The sequence below is a fragment of the Mus musculus genome, chromosome 8, assembly GCF_000001635.26.
Source record: "Mus musculus strain C57BL/6J chromosome 8, GRCm38.p6 C57BL/6J".
Classification (NCBI taxonomy): Eukaryota; Metazoa; Chordata; class Mammalia; order Rodentia; family Muridae; genus Mus; species Mus musculus.
The window spans coordinates 78,044,618-78,055,754 of NC_000074.6; the positions used below are offsets into that span (position 1 = coordinate 78,044,618).

Sequence of the window (11,137 nt, forward strand, 5' to 3'; positions counted from 1 at the left end):
TCTCCTCTTGCAGGGAATGTGCACAGTGTTTTGGGGTTCTGATCCACCTCCTGGCTGAAAATGAAGGCCTGAAGGGACCCTGTCCAAGAAACTCTGTTGCTTCTGTGGCCCACATGCTTTCCTGCGAGGACTGGTCTCTGAGAGACCCGGGATACAAGATGGTGCTCTTACTTGTGTCTCAGGGTTAGAGATCTCTCTGGAGGCCGACTGTCCTCTGGTGGGTGAGATGCCCAGAGGTCTGGGTCTCAGCTCTGCCTCCTGGCTGAGGATGAAGGCCAGAAGGAACCTGTCCAAGAAGCTCTGTTGCTTCTGTGGCCTGCATGCTCTCGTGTGCAGACTGGTCTCTGAGAGACCCGGGATACAAGATGGCACTCTCACCTGAGTCCTGGGGTCAAAGCCCTCTCTGGAGGCCGATTCTCTTCAGTGATCCTAAGATCCTGGGTGTGCTAGGGTGCCTTCGGTATGGAGAGTCCTCTGGGGACCGTGGGACTGTCTGCCAAGTTCATGTCCAAGGTGATGCGGGGCTGACTCCGATCAGAATGAGCCCCAGCTGCTGGTCAGGCAGGTTTTCTGTGTCCCTGTTCCTGCTGGCACAGGCACCTCCCAGTAGTTTTGGAACAGATGATGTGCTTCACTCACCAGTGATCCCAAGATCCTGGGTGTGCTAGTGCACCTGCGGCTGGAGGATCCTCTCCTGAGATTTATTAGTTGGTAATATTTCTGTGATATTTTGTGGTCAGTTACATTGTAGTCAATTTCTTTAAGCTCCCTCCTGTTTGCATGCTAGAACTGCTATTTCAGGGTGGAAGGAAGAGGCAATGTCCTTGACCAGTCACAGTGGCTAAGACTTTTCTGGTGAGGAGGTGCAGGAAGGTCCAGGAAACAAGGACTGGCCCTTAAATACAGGGTTCTCCTTGCTTACAGGGTTGTCACACACATCCCCTGACCCCTGCCTCCAGGAGATTGCAATTGTCACAAAATGACAACAGGCAGGAACCATCAGAGATTAGATGAAGTCCAGAGTGTCAGAAGCCTGTTAACTATCCAAAGCATTACCCTCTTGTCTTAGTCAATGTTTCCTGCTTTGAAAAGACACCATGACCCCAGCCACTTTTATAAAAGAAAGCTTACAGGTTCAGAAGTTTAGTCCATTATCAGCATGATGGGGAGCACGGTGGCACATAGGGAAACATGGAGCTAGAGAAGAAGCTGAGAGTTCAATGTCCAGATCTGAAGGCAGCAGGAAGAGAGCGACACCGGGCCTGGTTTGGGCTTTTAAAAAATCTCAAAACTTGCTCTCAAGGACACACGTTCTCCAACAAGACCTAAGTGCTGCTTCCTGACGACTAAGCTCTCAGATACGTGAGCCTATTAGGGCCACTCACATTCAAACCACCATACACCCCCAACCCACTCCCCTATTCCTACCTCTGAGGCCTGCCCAGCCTCTTGCTGGGGGCTCTTTGTCTGTTCTGATAAAGTACGTGTTTCTTCTTCTTCCTGTTTGTGGCTGGTGCTTCTCTGATCCTATTCAATATACAACTTGTAGTGTGTCAGCTGCTTCCAGAATCTGTGATGGTTCCCTCGTGTCTGAGAGCCTCAAGTTATTTCCTGCAGCTCTCTTATGGCTGCTGCTTTCTGTTTCTGTATCGGGTCTACAAAGGTTACTTTCTATCAGGGACTCTAAGCTGCCTATATCACATCTCTGGCTCAGATTACTAGGTGTCACAGTTCATCTGTGGCCCCTTCCTCTCTCCGCTGTCACTTCTCTTTTCTGTCTGAGTGTATCTTCTTTCCTGGACGTACAATTTTCTGGCCATTTCATGGAATGAACCTGGTGGTACCTCTAGATGACCACATTCAGTCAATGCCCTGTGACAGAAGGCGAGATAGAGTCTGGACAAATAGACACAGACAATTGAGGGTCTACAGGTGGCTGTGATCATTTTAGTTTATACTATTTTAAGAACCAGTGGCCCTTGTGATCAAGACCAATAGCTTTCAGCAAATCCAGCCACATCTTTTCTGCTCCGTGAATAGAACAGAGGATGGTGGGGATTCATATGTGATAGTCTACCACATATGAACTGTGGTAGACTTCTAGATCATGGGGAAGGCTCGGGGCAATGAGGACCTAGATCGTGGGAATTCCATGAGAGTGTTGACCTCCACCATCCGTGCTTGCTTTGGCCATATGACTGACCCTTGCATCAGACAGGGACAGATCTATGCTGGAAAAACTGAGCAGCACCATGTCAGATAAGAATGTTCCATGAACTGCATGTCTTAATTTTGCAATTACATTTATAGCCTCATTACAACACAAGCTGCTCTTTGAGAGCAGAGTGTACTCATCAGAGGGAGTTGTTCCCTTCCAAGTTCTCTGAGTGAGACTGTGGTAGGAAAACCATGCTGAGAAGCCAGAGCAGGCCTCTCCCCTCTGCCAGGGTTCCAGGCATGTTCTTCAGATGCCGATTTCGATTTCCATTCCTTTTATGCAGGCAGGGTTCTGGAGACAAAATGTCTAACTGTGATTCACTTTTGGAAATTCTCACCTTTTTAAATTGCTGATGTGGATTATGAAAGTGAAAGAATGTTGATGGTAGCCCAGGGCCAAAGAGTCTTTCAATTATTCTTCCCTTCTTCCAGCCCTAGCTGGCTGAGGCACAGAAAAAGTCTGCTGTCAGCTCTCTGGAAATGTGTGCCCCAAATGAATAGATGGTTCTAAGATGGATTCTCTGGGACAAGATCTTGCTCTGCTCTCTATAATGGCCAAAGGCTGGAGTTCATTTGCAGAGGAAGTGAGTATCAGATTTGACTGACATGCCTTCTCCATCTCAGCTACAAAGACCCTGGCTAGTGAAGGATCTATCCAAAGCCCATAACTAAGAAGGAACAAGAGAAAAATTCCTTGGAAAACTGAAGCCTGAAGCTCTGAACTGAATATAGCACATCGCCTATTAATTGAAAGGATAAAATTAAATGAAGACGTGACTGCTCCCAACGCATGGGCCAAGGAGGAGGGTTTTTTGTAGTTATAATGGAGAGAATGCAAGTGACATCTGGAAGGGTCTGGATTGAATCAGGCCATTAAAGGATAGAGATGAGGAGAGGGAAGGAGGAGGGGGAGGGGAGAAAGGAACCAGGAGCCAAGAGGAGGAGAGAGCCAGGAGACCAAGTGATGATGGCTGAAGAAAGAGAAGCTGGGGGAAGGGCCAGTCACTGATGTGGGAGCCACCTGGAGGCTAGGTCCTCACTCACTTTGATATGTTAAGTGGGTACCTCAGTTAGTCTTGTCTGGGGTTTCTTTAAGGCTGTACTCCTATGAGATAGCACACTTGCATTACAGGAGTTTCCTCTCTACACTTGTTCTTTCACCTCACCTACTAAGTTCCCAAGAGAAGAGAAATACAGCAAACTAAAATACACTTTCTGAGGTAGCGACTGTTGCCATGAGAGCCTTTCTATTGTAATGTTAATGAACATTGCATCCATTTTTAAAATATAGTATTTTTATTAATTCTCTGAGAATTTTACAGACATATAATGTATTTTTTAATCAAGTTCACCATTCTCCCAGGTCCACCTTTACATTCCCACATCCCCTTCCAAATCCATGTCTTCTATTTTGTTTTTTGTTTTAATATAACCCATTGAGACTAATTTGTGATACTCACATTACATACTTATGGGTGTGGGGTCATCTACTGGATGGTCATCTATGAGATCTGTTGGATCATCTACTGCTCAGTTGACCTACAGTGGGACATCCTCATAAAGAAAGCTGGTTCCTTCTCCCTCAACAGCCATTGACTGTCAATAGCTCCTCAGCCAGGGGTAGGAATGGGCCTCCCAGCAACTAGTAAACACAGGCAGGTGGGCCTTCCACACTGCCTCAGGTCCCCAGTCAAGGAAAGCCTTGTGGAGAAAACCTTCTCCAAGCATTGCAGACAAGGTTGTAGTTGGCAGCCAGGGGCCCCATCCAGGGAATTCTGGCGGGAAATAGACTTCTGAACTCTTGTTTGGAAGAGCACACTGAGTTACTCCTTTCAATTCCTGAGAGGAATGAGTCTCCCACCTCCTATAGTGAGTCTCCCTCTCCACCTTGAAAGAGGGATTAAAATCATGATTTTCTGACTCTTAAGAAATACTGACCAAGGTCATTGGCACCTTCCATTTCATGTCATATTTCTCTTTCATACTCTTCTCCCTCTTTTCTCCTTTCCCTGTTTTATGATTTATGTGTTTAAAAACTATGACCTACAATCTCCCACCAATGTGAGGCTCTGAGACAAGAGATATTAGCACTGGAATTGATGGGCATGGCTCAATCAAACAGGTAACCCATAAACTATTTACAGTTTTTATAGTTGGACTGACTTTTTATAAATCAGTAAGACTTATTTTCCTAATGGACATAGAGCATAGATTAATATTTTTCCTCTTACCTCTTATTTTAGTTAACCAAACGTTTGGAAAACACTAAATTCTCTCTCTCTCTCTCTCTCTCTCTCTCTCTCTCTCTCTCTCTCTCTCTCTGTGTGTGTGTGTGTGTGTGCGTGTGTGTGTGTGTGTGTGTGTGTGTGTGTGTGTGTGTGTGATTTTATATACAGCAAGACTAATTATAGAAGAAGAGGTCATAAATTCTAGAGGGGATGGGATGGTTGGAAGGACACTGGAGTTGGGTGGAGTGTAAAAGCTGCAAATATAGCATACCCATGCAGGACATGTCAAAATAAAAATTTTAAAACAAAGATAGTATTTGCATGGAGACAGAAGGACCCTGGCTCTGACAACCAGAACTATATAGATTTAAATAAAAATGTCCATCATGCTGGCTTATAACGTCACACAGTGGCTTCCCTTTCTGATCCCTGATGTTTCTACCTTGGGATGATCACAACATGCTCTTTGACTTGTTTGGGGGATTAAATGAGGTACTGTTATGTCTATTTTAGGCAAATAGGCTGGTAGGTCTTTGTCAACTTGACACAAATTTGAGTCACCTGGAAAGAGGTGGCCTCAACTGGGGAACTGGCTTCGCCACATTGGCACATGTCAAGTCTTCAGGGCCTGTTTGTGATTTATGATTGATGTGGAAGGGTCCAGTCTATTTTGGATAGTAGACTCTTGGTCAGTGGTACTTACTTCAAGATGCAAGAGGTTTGTTTCCGGCATGTTGGGAGTTAACTTTCAATTATTCCCTCAAGGTGAGTGACTAGAAGGTGACCCCCCAAATGGTTATTACAAGCAGTTTTTATACTTTTTAGGGGCACAGGTTACATCAGCAAGATTACAGTTCAAACTTATTGGCTAAGCATATTGAACTTTAGATCTATTGGCTAGCAAGCATGGCACACATTTGAACTCTATCTGGGACTTTCCAGAGGGTCGGGTGACTATCAATCAGTACTTTCTGTGTTCTTTTTGTTTTTGTTTTTGTTTTTGTTTTTGTTTTTCTGAGAATTTTACTCAAGAATGGTCCTATGGGTGGAGAATGGAACTTGACCTAGCCCTGACCCCAGGTGGGAAAGGGAAGCTGTAAGGAGGGTGTGGGACTAGAAAAAGCCCTTAGGGTTCCATGGTGCCATCCCTGAGCAGGTGGTCCTGGAGTAGATAAAAGCATGTTGAGCAAGAAATCTCACCAGAAGAAAGACAGAAAGACAGTAAACAGCACCTAGCATGGCCTCTGTTCCCAACTCCAGGTTCCTGTCCTGACTGACCTCAGTGATGGACTGTGATCAGGGTTGGATGAAACCCTTTCCTCCCTAAGTTGTTTTTGGCCAATTTTTCATCATGGAAATTGAGAAATCGAACCAAGGCAGAAAATAAAAGACAAATAATTAGCCATAAGGCCAAGCTCATAATGGCATGCTTTAGGAACTTGAAAGGCAATCTGAATGCTAATTTCCCAGAAGACGTTTTGAAATGCAGTGTTTTCTTTTCCTCTTCTTAGATGTAAAACTAGAGGGTGGTGCAAAGACAAAGCAGTGGACATCATGCTCCTGGATTTGAGAACTATCTTGAAATAGAAACCATATAGACATTAAGGATCTTAATTTAAAAAGTGAGTTCAGGGTGTGCTCTGCCCCTTCCTGCCATTGATTAGCTAGACCAGAATTAATGTATCCATCTCTAAAATGGGAATGTCACTACTTAGTGTTCTGAATAATTTATTACAGAGCAAGGAAGAAGACTGATCGCTCAGCTTCTCAGTGCCTTAAGGCATCGTTTAAAACACCTTAAATGCATCTCTGTGCATCCAAAGCACTGAAGCACAAAGGACTTTCCAAGCTATTACACTAAACAGTCACTTTTCCCTCTGCTCTGGGAACATGAAACAACACAGACTTGAGTGGTAAGTCAGTGACACCCAGTGGCTGCTGCTTTTTTATTTATCTTTCTACTGTTTTCAAGTTAGCTTTCTCAGAGTCCATCTCAGAGCAAATTAAAAGAGATGCTGGGGTCCAGAAAGCCAGCATACCCTTCAAGAATGGTCCCATGGCTTGACTCTCCTAGGACGTGGGAACACTCTAACTGCAAAATGGAAAATGTTTGAGAACAGGACGGGGAAGTGGGAAACCATTCCAGGAAGTCCCCACTATGTCATTTGCGTGTCATTAAAGTCTTCTCAAGATTTCCTGTCTCTTCCAGATTTCCCAAGAACTGTTCCTAGCAATGGCCTGTCATGACCATGGTCACACTCCAAATTCCAATCTGTTGGAAACAGTTGCAAACAGTTCCTAGAACCTAGACATCTTAGGTGTGAGCCAAACATAGCTAGAGGCATCAACAACCATACCTGCTTCACTGGCAGCACACTCTCCTCTCTCACAATAACCACTCTGACTCTCAAGATCTGCACATTCCGACAAGTGCCTCGCAGCCCCACACACAAGCTGTGAAGGGGCTTAGCATGGCGGGATGTGCTGGGCTCACACACCTGCCTGCATGCTTAGTGGCGGCTTATTGCCACTAAGAAACCAGGAAGACCCATCCTTCATGAGCATGAGTGTAACAAGCATAATCTCAGGCTGGTAAAACAACACACCTAAAGTATAAAGTGACAGGCATGTAGCAGGCACGAGAGGATGGTTTTGATTTTTGTCAGCTAAAGTTCCTGTTGACCGTGTTGCATAACAACTTCTGAGAAAGACTCTTTCCTGAAATGGGGTGTGCCTTTTGCTCTTTTTAGGTGCCCTGCCACCAGACCTGACTATCCAGTGAGAGTTTAAATGGAAATGAATATGTACTTTATAGAGAGTACAATAGTTTTCCATTAGAAAGACTAGTGTATGAATATCTTTAGATAAGTAATATATACTACAAACTGATTATGAGGATAGAGAGGTAGCTCAGCAGTTAAGAGCACTATTGCTCTACAGAGGACCTGGGTTCAGTTCCCAGCACCCACATGATAGCTCACAACCATCTGTATCTCCAGTTCCCATGAACCAAAAACCATCTTTTGACCTTTATGGGCACCATATGTGCACATGGTACACAGACATACATGTAGATGAAATACTCATACATAATTATCTTTAAAAATTTAAAAACATGATTACCCAATAATCCACATTCTTGCTGGGTTTTATGAAATGTGGCCTTGCCAAGGTGCTCCCTGAGGAGTCAGCCATGGACTGATCTAATATGAAGAAGGTTGAGAAGGAGACCTGAAAAGGAGTAGAGGCAGAGAAAGGAGGAGACAGAGAAGAACAGAAGAAGGAAAGAGGGGAAGAGGCTGGCAGGGAAGAGGCTGGCAGGGGATATGTGAGGAAGAGAGAAAGAGAGACAGAAAGAGAGACAGAGAGAGACACAGAGAGAGTGAGACACGCACACGCGCGCGCGCGCGCACACACACACACACACACACAGAGAGAGAGAGAGAGAGAGAGAGAGAGCAGTTTCTTTTTCTTTTTTTCTTTTTTTTTTCGAGACAGGGTTTCTCTGTGTAGTCCTGGCTGTCCTGGAACTCACTTTTTAGACCAGGCTGGCCTTGAACTCAGAAATCTGCCTGCCTCTGCCTCCCAAGTGCTGGGATTAAAGGCATGCGCCAGCATGGTCTTTCCCCAATTAGCTAGCTTCCCCACCAGTGGAGTAACTTGAATACCACCATACTCCAAATTCTAAATCGTTGGGGAATTAGAATTCAGTCTCTAGAATTTAACTTCTTATGTAAACCTGGCTGTACCTAGGGGGTTTAGTGGAAGCTCCTGCAAGCCCTCCTCAGTAGGATAATCAGGGTGGGATTCTAGATCTGTATGTCCCTGCGTGTGCCTTATGCCCATCACACGAAAACTAAGAGACATCCAACAGAGTCCACTACCAATTTTCTTGGCATCCCTCAATCCAGCCAATTTGACAAACATGATTACCCAGCTCTGTTGTGAAGCAAAGTGTCCAGATTGTTATAAAACATATGGGGGGGGGGGGCAGGGATACCTTTGGCAGGCCCATGTACCTGCCAAAGAAATTATGCCACGGTAGCAGATCTGGTAGAAAGAGGTTTATTAGGGGAAGTGAGAGGGGTGAGGACCTGGGGGGAAGAACAGAGGAGAGGGAGAGAGACTGGGAGGAGGGGAGGAGAGAGAGAGGGAACCCAGAGAAAGCCTGGCTGGCATCCTTTTATCTGCAGCACATACCTGGTGCACCTGGTAGTGGAGACAGGTGATGTCAGCAGGTGATGATGTAAGCTGTTGCTAGGCCCCTGAGAGCAGACCAACGGGATTGTCTGTACACTGCGCAGATTAGCAGATTTAGCAGCAGGCACATACGTAGGCAGTATTCTGACTGGAGAGGAGACTAGAGACTGTTGTGAGCAGTGTCACCTGGTCTTGTTTTGTACTAACCCCCATCACATCACAGGTATTTTTTATCCATAAGTAAAAATTGTACACGTATACGTTGTACAACACCGTGCTTTGATACATGCAGACACTAAGGAAATGGTTAAATTAAGCTATTTAAGAAATGCATCAATTTGCATACGTATTTAACACTTGAAATCTACCATCTCAGAAATTGTCTTGAATATGACATCCTTCTTTCAGACTTACTTTTTTTTATGGCTTTGACCAATCTCTTCTACCTGCTTTAAAATTATTTTTATTTATCTCATTAATCTATCTTAAAATGAAATTTTGAGTTAAAAACCAGCTAGATTTGATGTTACTTTAAAAGCAATGCTACATTCTAATTGTTAATGTAAAGAATATAAATTAACTTTGGGTGCAATTGTATGCATGTAAGGCTGGCTCCAGCATTATCCAAAGGCAATCCCTATGCCCTGCCTGTGGACTCGCATTTGGTGGATCCCTGTTTGTACAGGATTGCTTTGAGTGTGACAACTCACCAAGGAGGCTGGTTTAAATGTGACTCAGATATAACAAACAGCCAGTTCTGGTCTCAGTAACCTTTAGAAAGTGGTCTTTAAACAACAGGGTGACCTTCCGAATTTATTTAGAAACTCTTTCGCTGGGAATTTTATATTGGTTTATGCAAACCAAATGCAGAGTTTATATTTAAATCTTACAAAAATACTTTGCTACAATTGGATTCTAAACTCACAATTATTACCATTTTTTTTTTTTACCTATGAGAACTTCAGGAGAAACTACTTCCATCCCTCCCTCACTACAGCATGCTGATCTTCCTTGATATCCATCTTCTAAATTCCAATAATCCCACCCAACCTTGCTATCAACCAAAAATATCCTTGTAACGTCCCAAAATGCTCCCCCAAAAGCAGTTCCAGGATCTGTAGGAACCGGTACTCTAGAGGCATTAAAACTCCAAACTGTCCAAAATTATTTTTATTTATCTCATTAATCTATCTTAAAATGAAATTTAGAGTTAAAAACCAGCTAGATCCGAAGTTGTTTTAATTTATAAAATTCCCACACAAACCCAAGCTTTGAAAGTAAGGCTGTGGAAAGCAAGACTGAGAGAGAGGTCACCAAGCTGTGGGGATTTCAGGAAGTGGTATTTCAGGAAGTGGACTAGCAGCTTGCAGTGTTCACTTAAGCAGCACTGGCCATGCGCAAAGGAGTCGTGACCAGCCTCTCACCCCTGGCAGGGGGCGGGGGGCGGGGGGGTGGGGGGGGGTAGAAGAACTAACATACCAAGGGAGGACTGCTGTGGCAGGTGATGTCAGCAGCCAATGGGGTCTGAGGCTAAGCCTCATTTACCTATTTTACAAGTTACAGCAAGTCACTGTGACCAAGGATCTTTCTAATTATTATCTCGGATACCACTGATTGAAGTAATTTCCTCTTATTGCCCAGCAGGTGGGGAGGCTTGTGAGAAAAACTCCGTGAAGGGGTGAGGGGGGGGGCGGGGTTGTTGGGAGGTGGGGGGTGGGAGGGGAGTGACAATCTTTATTTTCTTATGATTGTAATATGAATACATTTGAATCGCCCCGTGCTATCCTATCCAGGAGCTGAGCTCAGGATCTCTCAGGGGAGGCCAGTGCCGTGCTGAGGAGAGATTTGACACCTGTACCACGGTGGCTTAGCATCATGCAGCCGGATGAACACTTGGTGTAGGCGTTTGTTAACCAATGCAGCTCATAGGTGGATGTGACACCAGTGTCTGTAGTCCAAGTACCCAGAGGCTGAGGCAGGTGCTCCATGGCTAAATACTGAGTTCCAGGACAGCCTGAGATAAGAAGCAAAAGCCTGATTTAAACAAACAAAATCTCCATCAAGGCTTCCAGTGGTTTCCAGTGAGAAGACAACGCGGGATCCTTCCAGGAAAACAGGACGTCAGTTCTCCAGTCTAACATCCAGCAAGTTGAAACTTGTATTAAACTAGATTTCTCTTGCTGACACTACCAAATTTATATTTGTTTATTTGATATTTATGTGGGGAAAAATTTTTAAAAGTCACCCTTGAAGCCAGTTTTATAAAAATAACTTTTGATGAAAGTGCCTTGCAATGTGTACATTCCCATTTGTCATGAGAGAGAATATAAATAATTAAGAGGTAGAAAATGTACAGAAAATAAAAATATCCCTATGGTCATGAAGCCTACTCCCACAGTCCACACATGTGCTCTCACACATGTGCTAAGCTTTGGTTGGGTCACAGGCCAGAGCAGTGAACTGTGAAGGAAACAAGGGTAGCCTCCTCCTAA

The 11,137-nt window shown here is 44.4% G+C and overlaps 1 long non-coding RNA gene across 1 annotated transcript; it reads left to right on the top strand.

The window, feature by feature from the left end:
• The first annotated feature begins 454 nt into the window (after positions 1-454).
• Gm29895 lies at positions 455-10,834 on the top strand. Its single transcript, XR_387791.3, has 4 exons — positions 455-2,801; positions 4,284-4,339; positions 6,183-6,358; positions 10,439-10,834. It is a non-coding gene; the product is annotated as a predicted gene, 29895 (long non-coding RNA).
• The last annotated feature ends 303 nt before the right edge of the window (positions 10,835-11,137 follow it).